Below are 24,008 nucleotides of genomic sequence, written 5' to 3' on the forward strand. Positions count from 1 at the left end.
TGCACAAAGCGAAAGCAAAAGTTAGTTCAAATACAAACACCAGATAAAACACACATGCAAAAACAACACATGAGGTTTGTTTGAATATGAGAAAGTTAAACATACACCCATACAAAGTTAATGCCCATGGTTATTCAAATGCACACAAAGTAAATCCAAAACACGTACAAAGTGAATCCCCAAGTTCAAACACATTTCACACTATTCACAACTAGTGTTGATATACACACTTGAAAACTCGTGAATGCCAAAACACACTAAACCAACAAGTTTGAAAGTGACTTCAAACAAACAATTAATGAATGTCAATGCTCACACCCACACTTCATATAAACAATAAATGCAAACAAAGTGAATGCCAAAGTGTCAAAGTTGAAACATACAAAGTGAATGTCAAAATGAATCCAATGTAAGTGAATCTCAAAATTCAAACTCACACTTCAATAAGTGTTTGAATATGAGAAAGTTAAACATACACCCATAAAAAGTGAATGCCCATGGTTATTCAAATGAACACAAAGTAAATCCAAAGCACATACAAAGTGAATCCCCAAGTTCAAACACATTTCACACTCTTCACAACTAGTGTTGAAATACACACTTGAAAACTCGTGAATGCCAAAACACACTAAACCAACAAGTTTGAAAGTGACTTCAAACAAACAATTAATGAATGTCAATGCTCACACCCACACTTCATATAAACAATAAATGCAAACAAAGTGAATGCCAAAGTGTCAAAGTTGAAACATACAAAGTGAATGTCAAAATGAATCCAATGTAAGTGAATCTCAAAATTCAAACTCACACTTCAATAAGTGTTTGAATATGAGAAAGTTAAACATACACCCATACAAAGTGAATGCCCATGGTTATTCAAATGAACACAAAGTAAATCCAAAGCACATACAAAGTGAATCCCCAAGTTCAAACACATTTCACACTCTTCACAACTAGTGTTGAAATACACAATTGAAAACTCGTGAATGCCAAAACACACTAAACCAACAAGTTTGAAAGTGACTTCAAACAAACAATTAATGAATGTCAATGCTCACATCCACACTTCATATAAACAATAAATGCAAACAAAGTGAATGCCAAAGTCTCAAAGTTGAAACATACAAAGTGAAAGTCAAAATCAAATGTAAGTGAATCTCAAAATTCAAACTCTCACTTCAATAAAAGATGAGTAAATCAATATTCAAGAACACACTTCATACAAAATATAAATGAATTCCAAAAATAAACATGTTAGGTCACAGCATACTAATAACAACAATTATTTTTACAATGTTACCAAATTACACTATACTGAAATTTTCAAAACATTTTAAATATGATGAAGTAAAAATAAAATAAATAAAAAGTAGCTTTGAATATAATATCATATAAAAACATAAAAACCATCACAGAGACATTAGATTGAAAAGAATGATCATGACTAATGACCATTCCCTCCAATCTAGAGGGGGCAAATTCAACCCCTCCCAAATAAAAAAATTATATTGAACAACAAATCCATTAACATATCAATTTACAGATTAGTTGAGCAATCTTATTCAAAAGTGCAGCTATAAAATTAAAATTGTTTTTCTATTTTGGCTGCAATAACTATTGAGATACTCTAGCATCACTCTAAAAACATGGCAAAGATATTTATCTCTATAGTAATCAATAGTATCAGAGAACAACAATTGTGTCTCTTGCACATCAAATGCTTGAACCAGATTATATACACATTGTCAGCATCTCATGTTTTCAATGTTGCAAGCTGATCAAAATGTTTTTGAAGCAGATCTGCATACTTGATTGGTTTGTGGCTCCTCTCCTGGAATCACAAGAATAATTACTGAATCATGATTTATTAAAAAAAATAAAAAAAGATAGGAAAAAACCAGTTTCCTTGATGATGAGTGAGAGAGGTCATAGAAAACTTAAATCAAAGATGTGCTATTAATCAAATTCAATCAAATATGCTATCACATTACCACTGATAAATCAATCTTAAAACCCAAGAAAACAATTGATAATGGATTCAACCACCAAATCTATCAGCTAAAAGGTTTCTCTCAATAGAAAAACTTTAGTGATACAGGAGAAAAACAGCTGATGCAGCCAGTGGAGAAACTCATTGAATCCAATAAATTAGAAAAATCATGAACAATAGTAACCATATTTACGCCACCATCCATGGTCAGAGCCCATGTTGTCCTCTCTGATAGTGTCTTTCCCAGTGCATACCACATCTGTAATCACAACGAGTATATGCACCAGGAAGCATATACAAAAGTTGGAAGCTTCTTTTGAATTAAAATGGTTTCATGTGATACGTCACCTCTTTTATAGGATTTCGAAAGTCTAGAGTAACTGGAAATTATGAGGAATTCTAGACTACATTACTGCCACTTGACAATAACATATTTTCAATGTTATTCCAGAGCACCAACTAGACATACCACTCCTAAACAGTAGCTCTTCCTAGCTTTTTTTCAAATTTCTTAACCAAATGGAACCCATTCCTAATACCATTATCACAATACCAGCAAACTAAAGGAAAAAAATAGAAAATTTGCAAAGCTTTGCTTTTCTCAAAGTCACAATAATACCGGTACATTTCCAAAGCAATATAAAAGTTGGAGAGCTCTGTTTTTCAAGTCAGCAGTGGCTAAAGAATGAAAAGAAAAAAAAAATTCATCAGCAGTGGCATGTAGCAATTATGTGGACTCTTTAGTTTTCAAAGAAGGTGCTGAAGGAATATAACTGAAATTTAAACTACCTATAACAAATAACTAATTACAAAAGTTGATGTTCATTATTCTTGACAGATTCTTGTGGATTTTATAGCCACTATAGTGTGATTTCTGTTTAGCATATCTTTCTCCTTCAAAAGTAGGGAATACCAATCTCATCCCCACAACATATTCATGAACTGGGCTGCCTTTCCCAAACAGAGAGGTGCCATGAGTGCCTAACATGCCTCCAACAGTTACTCCCAGCCATTATGGAGAATGAGGCAAACCAAGCCCATGTTCAGCAGCACTGTCAATCAAAATCCTCAAACCCGTGCCACTCTCAACACTCATTCTCATGTAAGATTCATCTACAGACACAACATGGTTCAAATCACTAGAACTGATGACGAGTCCTATCTACCCTACTAGGCATACCAGTTTGGGAATACTGTGAGAATGCTTTGTTACAAGTCTGATCTTTTGCTGCTTCTTGACTGCATTTGCAACAGAGGCCAATAGCTCTTCTTCTGTGGAAGGAAATACAGCCTGGGCAGCCTTGTGGATGCTTCTATCAGGAAAGGCACCATATGAATTTGTAACCACTTGAACATTCCACCACAGGGCCAGTAGGACTGCATTTTCCATGACTTGAGAAAAATACAACTGCTATGGAGTACAGAACTATAATACATGTCTTCAACTCCATTGGATAATGACTAAAACCAATGAAAACAATGGGTGAAATACATGTCTTCAACTCCATTGGATAATGACTAAAACCAATGAAAACAATGGGTGAAATACATGTCTTCAACTCCAATGGTAAAGACTAAAACCAATGAAAACAATGGGTGATTGTTTGACAATTTAAGGGATTGTTTTCCTTGGGGACTGTTTATAAGTGACAAGACTTATGGGGCCTCGTGAGTTTTGGGTTCCTGCTAAGCTGACACCCTGTCAGGTCGACCAAACTACCTTGTCACTCAACCTGTGTATGCCTGGAGAATATAGTTGTTCAATTTGGGATGTTGGTCCCATGTATATATGCTACCCTAATGTATTGAATTATTTTAATTGGTTTGTTTAGACAGAGTTTGTATAAGGTATGATAGAAGAGTTAATTTGCTCTGTTTAACTTTATTTTTAATATATATATATATAGCGAAGCAGATCAAAACTGAAAGCTATCAATAGATACATGAAAAGAAAATTTATACTATCAAGAACTACAATTCAACTAAAGACACAGTATAAATTTGTTTCATAAACTGTAACACTACTTTACCTTGACTTATTTTCAAGGCAGCAGAGGCTAAGAATGAAAAGCAAAAAAAATATTTCTTCAGCAGTGCCATGTAGCATTTAAGTGGAGGGTACTGGTTGAAGGAATATAGAATAATGAATGATGATTCAATAATTTCTATTACATTATTCTTTTCATAACATTCTGAAAATACATTACAGTATATAGAGTTGAGAATATAACTGAAATTTACAACTAACTATAAAAAATAACTAATTACAAAAATTAATGTTCATTATCCTTGAAAGATTCTTATGGTTTTAAAAGCCACTGTAGGGTGATTCAATATCCATAAGCCTGCTTGAGCTATTGGGGAGAGAAGTAAACAAAAAATTGATTTTCAAATCTATCTTGATTAATATTAGATCAGGGTAAAATACAGGGTATTTACTTTAAGTAATAAGCTCTAGCATATTCTATATAAATCTTAGCTAATTTTAGCTAGTCAAATCAAGAGATATAGACATCTGATGAGGGAAGGCATACCTGGTCATCCCATGAGTCAATGGTAAGTTGAAGGCCAAGCAGAAGATGATGTGAATTGTCCTCTTGGAGATATAAAGATTAATTTTGTGAAGCAGTCTGTTGAATCCCTAGAGTAGAATGGCAGAGGATTTGGAATGAGAGGGCCGATTGTTTCCTCTGATATAAAGAGCAAAGTGCTTCCAGATACCTGGTCATCCCATGAGTCAATGGTAAGTTAAAGGCCAAGCAGAAGATGATCTGAATTGTCCTCCTGGATGCAATAAAGATTAATTTTGTGAAGGAGGGTTGAATCCCTAGAGCAAAATGGCAGAGAATTTGGAATGAGAGGGCATCCAATCCATTGACCGCAAATCTAAACAATAGCTTACAAGCAATGCACTAGATGGAGATTTCATTGGAAAGAAGAAAAAGATTTCCAAGAATCACAGTGATAGGTAACAGTGGTTGGTCTCTAGCTATACCTGCAATGCACCCTCATGAAAGTTAGGAGGAGCAAAAATTTGCAAACCACAAGAAAAAGTACCAAAACCCATGCAAATGTAGTATGTACAAAAACCTCCCAAACCCATATAGATAAAAAAATATTGACTGACAAATGGAGACATAATCAATACTAGAATCCTCAAACGTAGAAGATGCACACTTATACAAGCATCAAGAATCCAAATCACATTTCAAAGTACACCACAATAAAATTAAACAAAATTAAATTCAGAAGAGGTTGCCTTGAGAAGCCAAATTGAGAATACAGAGGCAACACGCTGAACCATGGATATGGAGAAAATATTAACACAATTCCTTAACCAGTCTAGGTACACAAATTCATGAGATAGAGATCCATACACCCACAATGTGGAACAAATGTTAAATACTGCAACAATGACAAACATTGGCAATAAATTCCCACAAATTGATTGATTGAATATGGTGGTTAGCTGTTAGGGTATCCGGGTGGTCAAAACCAAGACAAAGAATTCATAAATCACCGGATACATAATGCAAAAACTTCCCAAACAGCTGCAGGCACAGAGACATAGGATGAACAACAAAAGTGCAGGAAAAACTAACGAAAACCTTACACATTCATATTCAGTTAAAAACAACATCACCCACTAAAATTGCACTAGCATTTGCCTTGTCCGCTTGCAGACCTAAACAATTTTCCAAACCCTACATACCCATAATGCACTTTCAGTAGAATCTTTACAATGAACACAAGTTGAAAACCATATAATTCCTCAAACCTTGATATACATTTCATGCACATCAAATCATCAACTTCTATACTAGAACCAAACAAACAAAAAGCTCAACGTCAACTGTATACAAATAAGCAAATACATTCACCTAAAGTAAAACAGCCTATTTTATACAGCTACAAAAAATCCTAAAACAAAATCTAATTGCATATATACCTTCTTGTCAGGGCCAACAATATGCAGCGAACTGGATGCCAATGGCATTCCAATTTCATCTTTCTCATCTGGGTCCAACCTATTAAGCTTCACCATGATCTCTGCTTTGGGAACAACCAATATTGGGTATGTAACCTTACTTCCAGGGGTACATGCTTCGACATCAGGCAGACATGCTTTGTGTGCACCTACTTCATCAGAGGACAAGCTCAAAAGCTTAACTCCACGCTTCTCAAACTCCCCAATGTAATTGGCAATCGCTCCCAGCTTAGTCGTACGGACTGGTGTAAAATTAGCTGACCCAAAACAAGAATGAAAGTATATGTTAAACAAAAACATAGAAAATTAGTAGACCCAAAACAGGAATGAAGGCATAAGTTGAACAAAACAGAACAATATCTACAATCCTTCCCAGACAAAGTGGTGTAAAATCATCTGACTCAAAAGAAGAATAAATGCATAAGTTTAACAGAAAAAAATAGAAACAGAATGATAACTACAATCCTTTCCAGCTTGGTAGTACAAATTGGTGTAAAATTAGCTGACCCAAAAGAAGAATGAAAGCATGAGTCAAGACAAAAACATAAAAACAAAATGATAACTAAAATCCTTCCCAGCTTGGTAGTACAGACCCAGACTGGTGTAAAATTAGGAAACCCAAAAGAAGAATGAAGGTAAGTAAGTTAAACAAAAACATAGAAATAGAATGATAACTACAATCCTTCACAGCTTTGTAGTACAGACTGGTGTAAAATCAGCTGACCCAAAACAAGAATGAAAGCATAAATTAGATAAAGACATAGAAACAAAACGATAACTACAATCCCACAAAACGATAACTACAATCCCTGGTGTAAAATCATCTAACCCAAAAGAAGAATAAAGGCATATGTTAAACAAAAGCATAAAAACAGAATGATAACTACAATCCTTCCCAGCTTGTAAGTAAGACTGGTGTAAAATCAGCTGACCCACAAAAAAAATGAAAACATAAGTTAGACAAAAACATAGAAACAAAATGTTAATTTAAAGAGTTTTGAGAACTGACCAGGGTGTCAGAAGATAATGGCCCAGCTATCCCCAATGTAGTCATAGAGCTTAATTCCTCAAACACTGACATACATTTCAAGTCGAAGAGAAACCAACAAGCAGATGCCACAGACAAATTAAACAAACAGATTACCCTATTATATAAGAGTGTAACCAAAGCATCAACGGGAACAACGCTTTTTTTCAGACCTCATAGCCGTTGGCCAAGGTTCCAATCCACTGAACCTGCATAAAACTCTCTTGTAATGGTAACAATGCTTTTTTTCTAACGGTAAGAGCCAACAGCCATGCAGAAATCTCTCAGAGCCGTTGGGCCAGACTCAATGGCTTTTTTCTAACGGTAAGAGCCAACAACCATGAAAAAATCTCTCAGAAACAGACTCTCCTGGGAATCTGGATGTACTTGGAGAAATAAGCACGGGAACATATTTTCTTCAAAAATTGATTTCCAAAAAATTACAAACTTACCAATTCAAATGTAAAAGAATAAATTGAAAAATAATTTTAAATTAATTAAATAAACTCTTTTTGTTCACAACATAATTTATTTAGAAATAAATATTAGTTTAAAAAAAAATGAAAAATAAAGGTGGTCAATCAAGTTTGAAGTTTTCATTAATTTTTCAATGGGTCACAAATTGAGTATAGAACATTCATAAATTTTAAATGAGGTGACAAATTAAATTTAAATTTCAATAAATTTATAATTGAGTTGGGAGATTAAGACTTCAAATAATATAAATGTCCAATTGTGCAATAAATTAAAAATTAAATTAATATGAATTTGTAAGTTAAATCCTAAATTAAAACTAAAAATATTTGTGAAAAAATATTATAAACCGCGATGGTTGAATCTAAAACATGGTCTACAAGTTGTCACATTGGATATAAAGAAATATAAAACACGATATACATGTTGTCATATTGAATCTATGTAATACTAAATTTGCACAAATTTTCTAACCTAACCAAATCTTTATTTTCACACTATCTCTTCTAATCTCTAGACCTAAAAAATATCTAACAACTCCTAAATCCATCTCAAACTATAATAAAAGCTCATATTTCAAGTCAAATCATATCCTTATTATTACCAAAAAATAATATGTCATCGACATACAATGCAATAACAATAAATTAATCACCATCCATCTTATAATAGATACACTTATTTTATTTGGATCCCACAAATTACAAACCCAACACAAATTAATCAAGATTCTAACCTACCACATCCTAAGAGATTGTTTGAGAGCATATAAATATTTTTAACTTACATACCAGATGAGGTTTCCCTTCTTTCCATAGTGTTTTGGTTGCGTCACATAAACAAATATTCCTTCAAAATCATCACGAAGGAAAGCTCTCTTCACATGCACTTTCTGAATCTTAAAATCAAAGGATGTTGTAAAAGATAATAAGAACCAAGTGGATTTTAGCTTAACAATTGAAAGAAAAATATCACTATAGTCAATTCCCTCAACTCGAGAATATCCTATTGCAACAATTGTAACCTTATATTTACCAAAATTCATATAGAATTGATCTTCTTTTCAAACATCTATTTACAACTAAAAAATAACTAAACATTAAGGCAATGTACTAAGTCATACTTGTTATTTTTTCTTCAATGTAGCCATCTTCTCATCCATAACCATTCTTCAAGACTTAATACTTAGCACCTTAATACTTAATACCTTCTCTACATGCATCTTCCAATGCAAATTACCTAATACAGATGTCCTCACACCACGGTGAGACCCAGAAAAATATTCTACCTAACCTCCAATGCATATCCAAACCAAAAAAATATGATCCAAATTAGATAATCGATTTGAGCACACTGAAACCCAACACAGCTGACCATACCAAGCACAACCCAACATAACTCACATGCGGAACAAAAACAACACCAGTTATTCAAACTGGAACACTGCATGAACCAAATAAGCATATGCTCCAAACCACGACACTTGAATTCACATATCTGAAATCCACCAAGCAAATTTTGGAGTAGTATGACAAACACTCTTATTGTTAGAGAACAACAAATAATCTCATCATCTAAGCAACTAGAGGACCTACAAACTTGATAGTACACCATTCGCGAAACATTAACATTATATCCAAGTCCACACACCATACTCTTCACAATCTGGAACAAAACATTTTTCCACTAGTGCATTAAATACTCTTTCCTACATATTGAAACTTTTGTGACATTGATCTTCCAGAAACTCCTCACATAAGCACAACATACTCACCAGGCAGTATGACAACATCTAAACATTCAATACTATACCAAATATACCACTGAACATATACTACAGCTTTATATAGCTCAATGTAACATCAATGACAACACCACCTCAACTAAGATACCAATCAAACTCAATAGCAACACCAAGCAACACATATTGATATCATACATCCATGGTCATCTTCCACAACAAACTTCAACTGAAGCACCAATCAAACTCAACAACAACACCAATTTCTGACACCCTTAATCAATAGTACAAAATAAAGAAACCTTCATATACTTGCATGACAACATAATAACATATCATCTGTCACCAACAATAGGTTGAATGATAGAAGACTATATCTGAACCAGACCACATCCAAACCAACAAGTTTGACATGAATGCAAACATACACGACTATAGCCAAACTAGACCACATCTTGACCAACAAGTTTGACATCAATGACAACATAACTCAGATTTCTAGCATTAGTCTTAGGGGTTATTTGGACCACATCTTTCTTATTATCCTCCTCTACTTGCAAAATAATAAGGGAAGACTTCATATCTCTAAAAATTACATTCATGTTATGCATAACTCTCTCATCTATAAGATCCCAAAACTTGTACCCTTTCACACCAACAATATAGCTAACAAAGATACACTTAGCATTATGTGATGTAATTTTGATTAAAGCAATTAAATCATGCTCCACTAAACACTATATGACCAAAAAAAATTAAATTAAATGCAAAAGGTTTTAATTTGATCTTTAATTTAGATAAGAATCACTATAGCTAAACTTAATAAGGTAATTAAACAAATTGGAAAATAACTTTAGATATAATTTATATTTATTAAATAAATTGGAAAAAAAAATTAAATATAATTTATATTAATTAAATAAATTATATACAACGTAAACTAATCTAGATTAAATTATTCTGATAGACAAAGAATCACAAAGAGACAAAGTTTAACAATATTCAAGAAATCAAAAGAATGATGATGATATGAAAGAAAATCAAGAATGGGTATTATGATGATGACTTGGTATAAAATTCACCACAGATATAAAACCGTAATAAGATGAATGATATTTATTTCTATTAAGTATAGTTTATCAAAGTAGAAATACATTATAAGGAGTTGTTGCTCCAAATAGTGTCATCAATGTTAACCAATCAAAATGAGACTAAATACAGTTAACCTTTTAACAACTAGTACAAGACTATATCAAGTAAACTTAATCGGTAACTAATCCCATGAACCTATAATGTTATTGTTGCATTCTAATTTGTCACGCTTGTATGTGCCAAGATGTGGCACAATCAAGTTAGGATCAGTATCTTTGGGTTCAAATTGGAATCATGTCTTTTGCTTATTAGGTTCATCTTCAAGCACTGGTTTGTTGATCTTTTTGTCATCCAAGTACTTGTTCAACAACTCAATCTCTTCTTCATTCAAGTTGTTTCTACCCTGCGATAAGAAGTGTGCGGATCTGATTTTTGTTTTGTAAACTATCATGATTCTCTCTTTCAACAAGATCATGAAATACCTAAAACATGATAGTGAGATAGGTGAGTTCACTATAGAACTCATTGAGATGCCTCATTTTTTCCTCGAAGACCTCATCATTCCTCTTCTTCCATATCAACCACAAAATCTCATTGATAAGAACAAGCTAAATTTTATTCAATTCAAAGTTAAAAGCATAAACATGCCCAACAAGAATCTCATGACAAGAAAAACCAAGCTTATCATTCCAATTCACAAGCTGACCAAAAAGTAAGGACCAAACGTTAATGGCATGTTTGCAATAAAAAAACAAGTGTTCAAAAGTTTTAGTCAGATCACAAAGGTCACAAGTTCTAGTAGACAATCCATATTTATGCAAAACATGTCCATCATTAAGTTTTTTGAGAGTGAGAAACCAATGAAAGAAAGATTTTTAGGGTTCTATTGAGTTTTTCTAGATATGGAGCAACCGGTGGTACCATTCAATTTAGACCAGTTAAGGCTCCAAGACAGATTGAGAGAATTATAAACCTCCCCCAAGCCTACTAGCATCATATAAATTTTGTTGACAGATACATCTTAAAATTTAGAACCATCTTTCCATCTGATCTTATTGATTAGATTAGAATATTTTAATATTTTACTAGGGAACCAGTCCCCTAGTTCTGTTAAGAGCATTGAGTATGTTTTCTTATGTGAGACGGGTATATCATACATTGTCCTCATTTGTTTCCAAGACTTCAATTTACCATCGGCCAAAAGATCCTAAATCCTTTTAACCCCCAAGGAATATCAAATCTTTGCAAAGCAGCCCTAAGAGAGAGCTTAGGGCTTTCCACTAGGAGAAATCTTCCACCATATAGATCTATTAGCAACACAAAATGGAGGATTTTTTCTTAGTGCATTTCTATTTAGAACCAATTGTCTAACTTTACACCATACCTTCCAAAGAGTGGTAAATACATCTAAGCCGAAGACTCTAACCTCAAACTAGTTGAAGAAGATATCATGAATGTGTAAGGGAGCTCAATATTCACCCCTTTTTTGTTTAGACAAAGCCAAGTTATTTCAAATCAACTCTCTCTAGGGTTCATCACCATTGAGGCCTTTAAAAATCCATTTGGAGGCTAGAGCTTGGCCTTGGATTCTTAAATCCTTAAGCCTAAGGCCTCTCTTACTCTCAGGCAAATAACACAAGTCCAATTCACACTATGTCTTCTCCTACTACCTTTACCATCAAACTACACATTAGACAAAAATCAAGTCGAGGAGAGATAAATGCATGAGAAGCAATGAGATTTTGCAAACCTAAATCCTACCTCCAAGAGACAACAAATGAGTTTTTCATTTAATATGCTTTTTTCTATCTTTTGAAAAATCTATTCCCGTGTGCTTTTCAATGAGGGGGGGGGAAACAAAGGGCATGCCCAAGAATCTAATCACCTTGTATGGATCAACCCACTCCTATCCCTTAGTTACCAACCAGTTAGGAGGGTCTTTAGTCCAACCCATCATAGTAGACTTATGGGGAGAGATCTTAGATCCAAATTTAGCACTAAAAACCTCCAATATTTTATTTGTGTTGTCAAAATTGGTCTCTTACAATTTAATGAATAAAGTAGTACCATCAACAAATTGGGAATTTAGTAATTGTTCCTAGTTGGAAAGTCTATTGCCCTTGATTGGAAGAGAGATCAAGTTAGATCTAATAATAGAGTGCAAAGCATCTGTTGCAATAACAAATAAGGTAGGGGCTATGGGACAGTCTTGTTTGATGGACCTTTGTAGAAATATTGGATCAAAGAGCTCACCATTCGCGTCCACTTGAGTGGAAGAGCCATTGAAGAGGATATTTATCTGTTTACAAAATTTATAGGGGAAGTCAAAAGCTTTCAACATTTCTAGCACAAATAGCCACTCAACTCTATCGTAAGCCTTGCCAAAGTCTAATAGAATCATGGCTACATTTTGATTGACGTGATTAGCCCAATTCATTCCCTCCCAACTTGTAATAAGATTATCTAATATATACCTTCTTTTTATTAAGGCAATTTAGGTGACTGAAATTATCCTTTTGAGAATCTCTATCAACACTATGAGCAATATATTTTGCAAGGATCTTATAAGCTACATTTAGAAGGGTGTTGAACCTCCAATTTTAAACTAAAGTTTTAGCCCCCATCTTTTGGGATCAATTTATGACCCCCCCATTCATGTTATGCCCCATATAATATTTAGGAAAATAGCATTGAAGACCTCTAGCAGTTCAAACCCTATCCAATCAATGTTTACCTTGATTAATTCAATAGTTAGCCATCTACACCAAGGAACTTGCCACTTTCCAAGGATCTAATGGTGTTTTCAATTGCAGAGTCTAAGATATCATTGTCTAGATCTTTAACATCCTCACTACTAATCTTCTTAGATATAATTTTGATGCAAAAATCTCTAGCTTCAAGGGATTTATCATCTTCTTCAAAGGAGAAGAGCTTTTGAAAGGAGTGAAAAGCTTGCTTCATAAAAGAAAGATCATTAGAGACATCCCCATTGTCATCAATTGGCACTATTGTTTCCTTGCTCTACTTGTACTTGATCGTATTAAAGAAATATTTTCAACATGTCCCTTTCTATAAGCCAAATCATCTTGGCTCAAATATTTTGACCTTGAAATCCATAGTTTTTTAGCTTCTTGAGAAAAAAAATGGTCCTAATGAGCATGGCTTACACTTGAATGTTAGGGCTAGCAACCTATAATTGGCCCTCAAGGAGTGCAACTTTTGGTCAAGTAGATTGTTTAATTTATTTATATCCAAGGCATTGTTTTTCCCAATAATATGTGTAAAGCGGAAAATCGCGATCGAACCCTAGTTGCTCTCCCCTCTTCCAACTCCAAGGAGAGAGAAGGGAGATTCACTAGGGTTGATGGTTTTCACTTAGGGGAGAGACTTTACATTAAAAAGAGGGGTTGAAACCCACAGGATCCAATCCCACACAATGCAAGATTGGATGCTAAATGTGTTTCAAGGGTTAAGAAAGCAAGGCTACCCTCTTTTGTAAAGAATGTTGATAGAAGAATTAAGCTAGGCATGCATAGGAAGTGAGAAAGATTCGCTTATAAACTGAGATAGGGATATAGGATGAAGTTGCGGACCTGGAATTAGCAGTAAAATGTCGATACGGCGCTGTCCTGCAAATTTGAGCAAAAGTTGTCAGGACGATGGCGCCCGGTGCCACTGTCCTCCGAAAAATCCGCGAAACGAAGGGGGATCTGTTCGTCTCTGCACAAGGATTCCAGATCTTCAATTTCAGTCGCGTACCTGCAACCTACACATAGAAAAGCGAAGATGATTGGGGGGTTAGGGATTAGGGGTTTGCCTTTAGGTCAAGCCCCGGTTTTGGAATTAACCAAGAAATGAGCAAGTGCTGTAAATGTAAATGACTGTAAAACAAGTACTAATACCTTGTTCTAAGGATGTTTGTATCCTTATGTGCGAAGGTTTAGATGTTGTTGTTTGTTGTAGTAGTATGTTGTATGTAGCATGTAGTATGTGATCTCCTCTTCAATGGCTGAATCCTTGTCTTGAATGCAACACTTAGTCTTGAATGGAGACTTGAAATGTTCAATTGCTTGAAAGAATGCTTGAATGCTTGAATGCTTGAGTATAGTTTCCACGCCTTTTCCATCATGTCGAATGAAAGAGGAAAATGTAGTTTATATACTTGTCAATTAGGGCTGATTGACTGATTTTCCCGACCTTAGGCCGACCAGGAAAGTTAATTTTCTAATTTGCAAACATAAAGACCCGAGACCCCTTAGGAGACCGGGCCCAAAATAGGCCCAGGGACCAGGGCGCTGGGCGCTCTGGTCCCACCTCCTGGGACAGCAGGGTGCAAGGAGGTTCAGGCTAGGGTGCTTGAAAAATGCAGTTTTCAGTGTCATAATCAGGTTTCGGGGTCTCCATTCAGGTTGCGTGTTGCATCGCCATCGTGAAGACCAAAATGCAGTCGAAATTGCAAGTGTCGCAATTTTAGGATGCTACAATATGAAACAAGTTTCTCTAGATAGACCCAAGGGATCCCAGCTTTGAATTTAAGGTTTAAATCTTTATGCAATCCTTTAGATAGAACATAACAATTTTAATGTCATCCAAGCAATCTTAGTCCCGAAGCAAAGAGCAATTTATTTTAAAGAAAAAAGGTTGGATCTTCAACTGACTAGAGAGAGATGAGCCAACACAAATGGTGGATTCAATTGGGAAGTGATCAAAATGTAGCATCATAAATTGCATCCCTGTGTAATTTCTTGCTTATGTAGGCCCTATTTTAGCATTATTGGCCTTTTGTGCCCAACATGCTTAATCCAACACTATTTAACATCTCATTCCAGCTTCTCCTCTCCATTTTGGACTTTAGGTCTCAATTTGAGGCCACATTGAAGGGAGAAAGGTTCCTAGGGCAACCTACTCCCAGGAGTGGACCAATCAGGGCGCCTTGCTCCCCAATGTTTGGGCCCAAATTTAAACCACTTAACGGTCAACTTGGTTAGGCAATAATTATTTGCCCGTGTTAGCCTGCTCTGATTTTTGGACCCCAAAATTCTTGGAAGAGGTATTTGAGCAAGTTATCCTCCCATATTATGAGTAAAGTAAGAAAACAAGTGCAAATAGATGACAATATGATACCAATTTCATACATCAAGTCCTCAAGAGAAAGAGATCAAGGATCAAGGCATTCAATATTAGAAGTAATTTGCAATTCTATGCATTTGTGATGGCATCCATGGTCTCATGTTCCTAAAGTTAACTACATTCAAGTCAACATTAATGTCTTTGTAAGTATTTTGATATCAAGAAGGTTTATGAAGGTATAAATATTCCATTTTCTTTTCTAGCCTTTTCTACCTAACAACACACTTTCAATTCAAGTTCAATTCAATTCAATTTAATTTCAAGGTTAATTCCTAAAACCACGGTTTGACTTAGGCAAACTCCTTTCTACCCAACATTTTCTCTCGTTATGTGTGCAGGAACAAGTGACACACCTACGAAAACAAGTATAGAACAAATAGGAGGATATCTATAGTCCGCAATTTGTTGGAGCTGAAACTATCGAGAGAAAGTCGAGCAAGATGCCTCAATCTTAGGAGCAAGTCAAGTTGGGCGCCTTGCTACATCCAATTTTACCTAAAATTCGGACTACGGGTTAGCTACAGTTTTCTTTGTTGGATCTTCTTTTGGAATTGGTTTGCAAGTTCATTGTCTTTTCATGCATGTTGAAAACTATCATTTCAACCTATTTGCTTCTAATTCTTCAATTACGAATTTGCATAATCATATTCCTCCACATCAAAGGGCCATTGAATCCACTTTGTGCTTAAGTCATATTGAGCATAGTGGATTATTCTCTTTCTAATGTAACTGATAGGTATGTAATAGATTCTTAGTTTGCATGCATAGACTTGTAAATCCTATTTCCCCCACCTCACATTTCGGTGAACCGAATGTATCCTATGCTTACTTCTGATATTCGGATCTAATTTATATGCATTTTATTAATTCATATTTGTAATCATATAGCTTGTCCACTCACAGTTATATTCATTTGATAACTAGTTATGTACATTTAGAGACTCAAATTTTCTTCATTTTATGCAATATTTAAATAGTCAATTTATTAAAAGTTTTGTATTATTTAGACATTTCCTTCATTAGCTTTGTGCGTGAGTTTTATGAATTTGAGCCCTACTTTTAATATCTACATGAGAAGAAGTTATACACTTATGGCTTCCCTAAGAGGTGTAGAGCTCGAGTTAACTAACATTTTCATAGGAACTTAGGTGAAACTTCTATGCCTACATATGAAATACCTAACATTGTTGACAATCATTCTTCCCACACTTCTCATGATGAGGATGACTCCCTCACATTAGTGTCTTCTAGATAAATAGTAAATCTTCTCTAAGATTTGGAAAATCTTGAATATTGGATGAGTCAAGAACAATTTAATAGTGAGGAAATCCCCTTGATTGAAGGGTTGAGGAGGATGGTTCAAAATGATGAACATGGTGTAGATTTTTTGTGTGGCATATCTAATATTGTGAATGATAATAGCATGGTGATGAAAAGTTATGTCTAAGATCTTGACTTTTCTAATTCCCCTAATACCATTGAAAATACCATTCTTGTCCCAACATCATTGCCTAATGTGCCTACTTATACTCCTCTTGTCACGATTACATCTACACAAAATGTCAATCCTACACATGTTAGTCTTGGAGGAATTCCTATGATACCTCCTTCCACGAGTGTTCCATGTATTTTCCAACCATCTCCTATACTTACTTACCACAATGTCCCACTTTCATATTCCAATTCTCCATCCATTTCCCATAATATATTACATCCTTCATTATCCAACATGTCCAATACTAACCTATCCACTAAAGCTAATAACCTAGCCCAAAGTGTTTCATTTTTGCAATAATAACTTGCTTCCATGACCCAATCTAAATTCAACATTCCCACTTGTGGCATTGCAATCCCACTTTCCCAAGACATCATTCACACCATTATCCCTCAATACATGAAAATCCCTTACTTGGAGACATATAATGGAAAAGGTGATCCCTTGACTCATTTGAAAACATTCCAAACCTTGTGTATTGACTTTTCAAATGATCATAGACTTATGGATAAATTGTTTGCTAGGACTTTTAGAGACAAGGCCTTGCAATATTTTTGTTCTTTTCCTCCTTATTCCATTGATTCTTTTTAAAAATTGGCTAATGCTTTCATTCAACATTTTCAAAATAATATTGGTCCTCAAATTTTTTTTATTGTTTTTATTCATTGTAAACAAGGTGTTAAGGAAAAAGTGACTGATTTTATTAGTAGATTTAAAATTTTGCATGCTCAAATATCTTATCCTATACCTAATATGGATGTCTAAAGAATTTTCATTTCTAATTTATGAAAACATATTAGAGATAAGTTATTGTTCTCTAAGTTTAATTATTTTAACCAATTGTGTGTAGTGCTTCACAATTATCAACTTCAAGTGAACCAATTTGAGTCATCCACTTCAATGGATCTGGTTGATAAGAATGATGTCTCTCAACAACCTTTCCAAAAGTTTCAAAAACCAAACAAAGGATTGATTAAGATCAATAATTCCTCAAACAATGTTGATACACAAGTGGCAATTGGAACACCAGGCGTGGCTCCTTTGTCATCCATTTTTAAAGTAGCTCATAATTTTACACCTCTTTTTGAATCTTTGCATAATGTTATGTTGCAGTTGATTAATTCTAATGTTTTGAAACTTCTTCCTATAAAACAACATGACCCTTCCAAAACATTGCCAACTTCCCATTATCTTAAAGCCAAACAAAGGATTGATTAAGATCAATCCTTCCCATTATCAACTTCCCATTATCTTAAAGCCAAACAAAGGATTGATTAAGATCAATAATTCCTCAAATAATGTTGATACACAAGTGGCAATTGCAACACCAGGCGTGGCTCCTTTGTTGTCCATATTTAAAGTAGCTCATAATTTTACACCTCTTTTTGAATCTTTGCATAATGTAATGTTGCAGTTGATTAATTCTAATGTTTTGAAACTTCTTCCTATAAAACAACATGACCCTTCCAAAACATTGCCAACTTCCCATGATCTTAAAGCCCTTTGCCAATACCACCGTCAACTTGGCCATGATACTAAGAAGTGTTATAGGTTGAAATATCTTGTTCAAGACCTCATTGATTCCAATACCATAATTATTGTGGGTGTTAATGACAAAGGAAACAAATCAGTTATAGCCCCTAACCAAAATTTGCAAATCTATACCAATTATTTTCCTTCTCATTCTACTAACTTTGTCAAGCCTACCAACTTGTTACCTTCCTTTTTCCACCAATATTGGTGTGCCTAGCAACCCTACTATTACGAATATTTATAATACTTGTGTTGAGGCCAAGAATGTTGTCAATCTTATTGACCAACCTAAACCCAAACCAAAATCTAAGCCTAAACCTTGCATTACCTTTGATCTTAAGGAGATTATTAAGGAACCCGATGGACCTTATACATTTCAGTGAAGATTAATGGTAAGTTCTCTTAGGGAGTGCTTGTTGACCCTATGCGTATGGAGAATATTATAACTAAAGAACATCTTTGTGCAAGACAATTTCATCAAGAAACTTATGACAAATCTAATGTGATGATTAATACTTATGATGGTTTTTTATTTCCCTACCCATGGTTCTATTACCCTTCTCGTTGAAGTTGGTAAGAAGTGATTAGATGTCACCTTTGACATTATCCCAACCTTTGACCAATCCCAAGTAAGACTTGGATATCCTTAGCTTACTGCATGAAATTTGTTGCTTCTCCTATTCACAAGTGTTTGAGGTTTCCTCACAATAGAGAAATTAAGCCTTTAGCAAGTCATGGAAACTTTTCCCTTGACTTCTTTTGGCCTCAAAGACCTCAACTATTACAACCTCATCAAGATATATTCTTCTTATCTTACTAGGAATATAAACTTGAAATAATTTCCAAGTTGATAAAACCTACGGATGTCCCTCCTCCTCATCTTGGACCCAGACTCCTTCCCGCACCTTCCTTTCCTCGTATTTATGCTTATATTCCACCTCCTATATCATACAAATGTTCAAAATCCTCTATCTCTCAACCTATTGTGGTTCTTTCCATTCCTCCTTCTACAAAGGAAGACAAGGATTTGATTTTGATTGATTTCGAGCCTTCTCAAATTCTAATCCGAACCAAAAGAAACTGCAATGCTTGAGACTGACATCAAAGATTTCGTGCTAAGGCCTGTGAGCTTGCTTCCTAAACCATTTCCTCTCCTAAAATACCTCCTAATGCTTTGATCCCATTTGACCAAACTATGACTTGTCCAAAGGAGGAAGAAAATATTAAGAATATTAAAATATCTAAGCATGATAATTGTTCCTTTTGCATTAAATATCCTATTGTAATTAATTTCGATGATGATATGCATGATAATGTTTATGACACTGACAATGTTGATGCAAATAAAAATGTTGATTCTAATGATTTTTATTTTTTTAAGGCAAGGCGGCAAGCCACATATATGTTAATATAGTAATAAGATACAAAAATCTGGTTCGAAAAGCATACCGACAAGAAAGAACCAGGAAAAAAACAAAAAAAAACAAAAACAAAAACAAAACAACCTCTGGTTATAGCTTCAATTACAATTGAAATTCCCTAAATAAAACTAAAGCTAACCTAATGAAGATAAACTAATGATATGATATAAATATCATTTTTACAAAACCAAGTTTTCCAATTTTTGCAATTGGCTGCAAGACTACATATCTGTCTCAATCTCACTACAATTCAAAAGAGTTTAACTCGATTAACAATTAATTTTGTACATATACTTATAAGTTGGCAACCTGGCCATCCTCAGCAATTTTCGAAATGTAGAATCACCAATCATCCATATTTATAGTCATCAAAACGGATCACAAAAAATATTACCCTCTACCTTACTCATCCATCGATTGGACGTTTTCATCTTGTTGTTCTTGCACCGAGCCCCTATCAACAGTAGTTGGAACTTGAGCAAATCTTGCAGCTTCATTAGAACCCTGTGATAACACAGGCCCTAGGGCAACATTTAAATTAGGCACTAATGGTTGTGGGTGTGGATTCACCTCAAGGAGTTTCGCATTCATTAGAATTAACAAGGCATTAGTCTTTTTCTTTATCAAGGTAATCATTTCCTGCCCAATTTCCCTACAATGCCTATGCAAAGCACTTTGGATATATGAAAAATTCTGCATCTCCAACGCGTGTTTCATATTGTCATAGATTGACATGAAGACATTCCTGGATAGAAGGAAATGTCGTGGGAAAATACCCCCAATATGTGCATTACCCTCCCATAAATCATATCTTTGGACTGCTAGCAAAAGTTTATTATGAGGTAGAAATTCATTATTGACAACTTTGGCAACAATTAAGTCAAGCATTGAGAGAGATTGAAGCAAATCAAATGCATTAGACAAGAAATTAGAAATGATTTGTGATGGGAATATGACCCGTCTTACCTGAGGAAACAAGATTTCTTCACCAATCACCCGCTTGATACTCCTCCCGATCTAGTACGATTGAATGTGGAAGACCTGTCCTAGAAATACATCTGTGATGTGCTCTGAAAAGGGTCTCTCCCACTCTTCCACTACTAACTGGACTCTGTAATTGTGCGACTTATACTATGTGTGCTCTCTTCGACATGTTGTGCAAGTAGTATCCATCTGCATTATTCCTTCAGTTGAAACCAACGAGTCCTATTTTGTTTTTTGTTTTTTTACACTTCAAAACTTGTGTTGTGATCAAAACCAGCTTAGCTTGCGAGAGAAGAGTGCCTTTGAAATAGAGGAAATGATGCTTAAAAGTCGGCCCATCCACCTATGTTTTAATTTTGAAATCTTTATCTACTTGCAAATAATGTTTGCATGTGAAAACTTTGCTTTGCTAAGTAGGAGAAGTCCTCAGTTTACATTTCACATGCGCCAAGGATATAAATCATGTATACGAAGATGGCGAATGGCTTATTTAAGACATATCACACATGCAGTCGTGCTAAGTGATTAATTCAATCTGATCAATATTCATTCCTGCAAGTATTTATTAGCATGACAACTTAAAAATGGTTAAATATGATGGTTACCCTATCTCGTCACACACAAAATTTCATCACATAATATATTTTTTAATAATGGAAATTCTTTTAAATCATGTTCATCCTTAATCGATTCAATTTCAAGCCCATTGCAGCCCATGTTTGCAAGTATGTCCACCATCTTGTTACCTTCCTTGTACGTGTGCAATATATGAAATGCTTCAAATGAATCTAGTAGAGTCCAAACTTGTCCGAGAATATAATTGATCTTCCAATTTAATGTGTTCCTCTATATGCATGCATTAATAACAACAGACGAGACCCCTTCGACATGAACTTTTGAATAGCCCAATTTCTTGGCGAGGATCAATCCTTCCAATAACGCTTACACCTCTGCCATATTGTTAGTTCCTGGAGGCAATACAAATGATTTGAATGCTTTTAAATTACCCAAATGATCCGTAATACAAACTCCAGCCCCTGAGTCACCTGGATTCCCTCTTGATGATCCATCAAAGTTAAGTTTGACAAAATCACGATGTGGGGGTTGCCATGAAACACTAGATCTATCAACCTTATTTAATTTATTAGAAGATGGCATACTGGAATTAGATGGTGATAAAATATGCTTCCAATTTTTTATAATGGAAGAATCCCATGACAAAAATAATGAAGAAATGTTATAACAGGATTGTACATGAGCTAGATCAAAAATTGATTTCTCCATAACTTCCAAAACTTTATCAACAGTCAGAGTCACTTTCCTAAAGACTCTTTTATTTCTTTCCCACCAGATGGACCAAATGATTGTTGCTGGAATAATGTGTCAAATACAAGAAAATGTGGATGAGGTAAACAGAGTAGGCCATGACTAAAACAAATCCCATACTGTATTTGGCAAAGGCAATGAAATTTGCAATCTGTTCAAAATGAAGAACCAACACTGTTGAGCAAATGGACATTGACCAAACAAGTGATCAACTATTTCACTATCCTTATTACACAAAACACAAGGAAATGGTTGCGAAATTTGCAGCTTGACTAGTCTATCACTGGTTAAGATCTTTTTTTGAATTGCCAACCAAGAGAAACAACCTTCTTTAGGCAAGACTTTGTTATTCCAACAAAATTTAAATGCTCTTTGGTTCTGATGTTGATCCATCATGTGTTGTAAAGCTGCATATCCATTTTTAACTGAGAATACACCTTTTTGGATGGAGCCCAAGAAAACTTTATCCAATTTATCTGAAAGAAATACAATTCTCTGAGCCAAAAGGTTTTGTAACATCTGCTTTTGATTGTCATTAGTAATAACATGAAAAAAATCTTTCCAAATGGCCTTTCCTGAATGTAATTCAATTCCACTAGTATATGTTGCTATTTACTAAGTTGTCATTAGTTTTAAGCCCAAAGTCATTCTATATACTCTAGTTGATCAATACTACTGAATAGTCCAGTCGGTAAATACCAAGGTCATCGGTGTCAGTTACAGAAGAAAGACAAGGCACCGAGTTGATACACACCGAGCTGTGAACCGAGACATATGCAGAATGTCTACCGAGTAAAGTTTATATGTTTACCGAGTAGCAAAGAAGGTATACCGAGTTAATCTGAACCGAGTGAAAACATGTTACCAGATTCAATGAACTTGGACACTCATGTGAAACGTGTTACATGATTCAAGAAGATGAAACCGTTACTGCATTGGAAATTGCATTTAAAGACTTTGTATGATTTTGAGGAAGAATATCCAATGAAATAATTTCTACGTTTATTCATTCAATAAAACATGTTTGTATGATCGAAGCATGAACAGATCATCATCTTAGAAATCTATATAAACAAAATGATTTGAGTACATGAACATAGGGTGACATGTAAGGTCAATCAAAAGAAGAGAGATGAAGGAATGATTAAGTCAAGCATGAAGGAATAAGATTGACAGAGATAATCACAGGTTACCAAGAAGGTTTCAGAGAATAGTTTAAGGAACGGAGAATACAAAAGTGGTTACCGAGTTGATTTATCAATTACCGAGGAATGCTATGAGCAAGGTAATTTCATATTGAGCACATAGAGTCTACTATAACATTTCAGATGTGAAGTTGCAGATATTTTTGTAAAGATTTTGATTGAAATATTAAGTTGTAATAGAAACCTTTAACAAGGTAAAAGACTCTAATAAAGTCTATAAATTGTAAAGCTTTTAACCAGGTAGAAGTGTTTGTAAAATCCTTTAGCAAGGTAGATCTAAAGATCTTTATACTCCTAACAGGGTAAGCTATTAGAAATGGCTAAACATGTAGCTCTAACCGAGCAATCTTGATTACTACAGTAGTGAAGTTGTGGGTGCCATCCCCACCGCAAATTTTCTCTCTAACCAAGAGTTTTTGCGTGACCAAAAATCATTGTGTTATGGAGTGATATTTTGATGCATGTTATCTTTATGATTATGTTTCAGTATTTTATATCTTTGAGATCAGCAATACATAGGTTGTGTTTATCAGTAAAATTGTTTTTCAAGAAAAGTTTTGAAGTACTGATTCACCCCTCCCCTCTCAGTACATTAGCTTTCC

At 34.6% G+C, this 24,008-nt stretch overlaps 1 pseudogene; it reads right to left on the reverse strand.

Annotated features, from left to right (window-relative positions):
* Positions 1-1,369: 1,369 nt before the first annotated feature.
* LOC131049123 (probable 1-Cys peroxiredoxin) lies at positions 1,370-22,033 on the reverse strand (annotated as a pseudogene).
* Between the last annotated feature and the right edge of the window lie 1,975 nt (positions 22,034-24,008).

This window comes from Cryptomeria japonica, chromosome 7, assembly GCF_030272615.1.
Source record: "Cryptomeria japonica chromosome 7, Sugi_1.0, whole genome shotgun sequence".
NCBI lineage: Eukaryota > Viridiplantae > Streptophyta > Pinopsida > Cupressales > Cupressaceae > Cryptomeria > Cryptomeria japonica.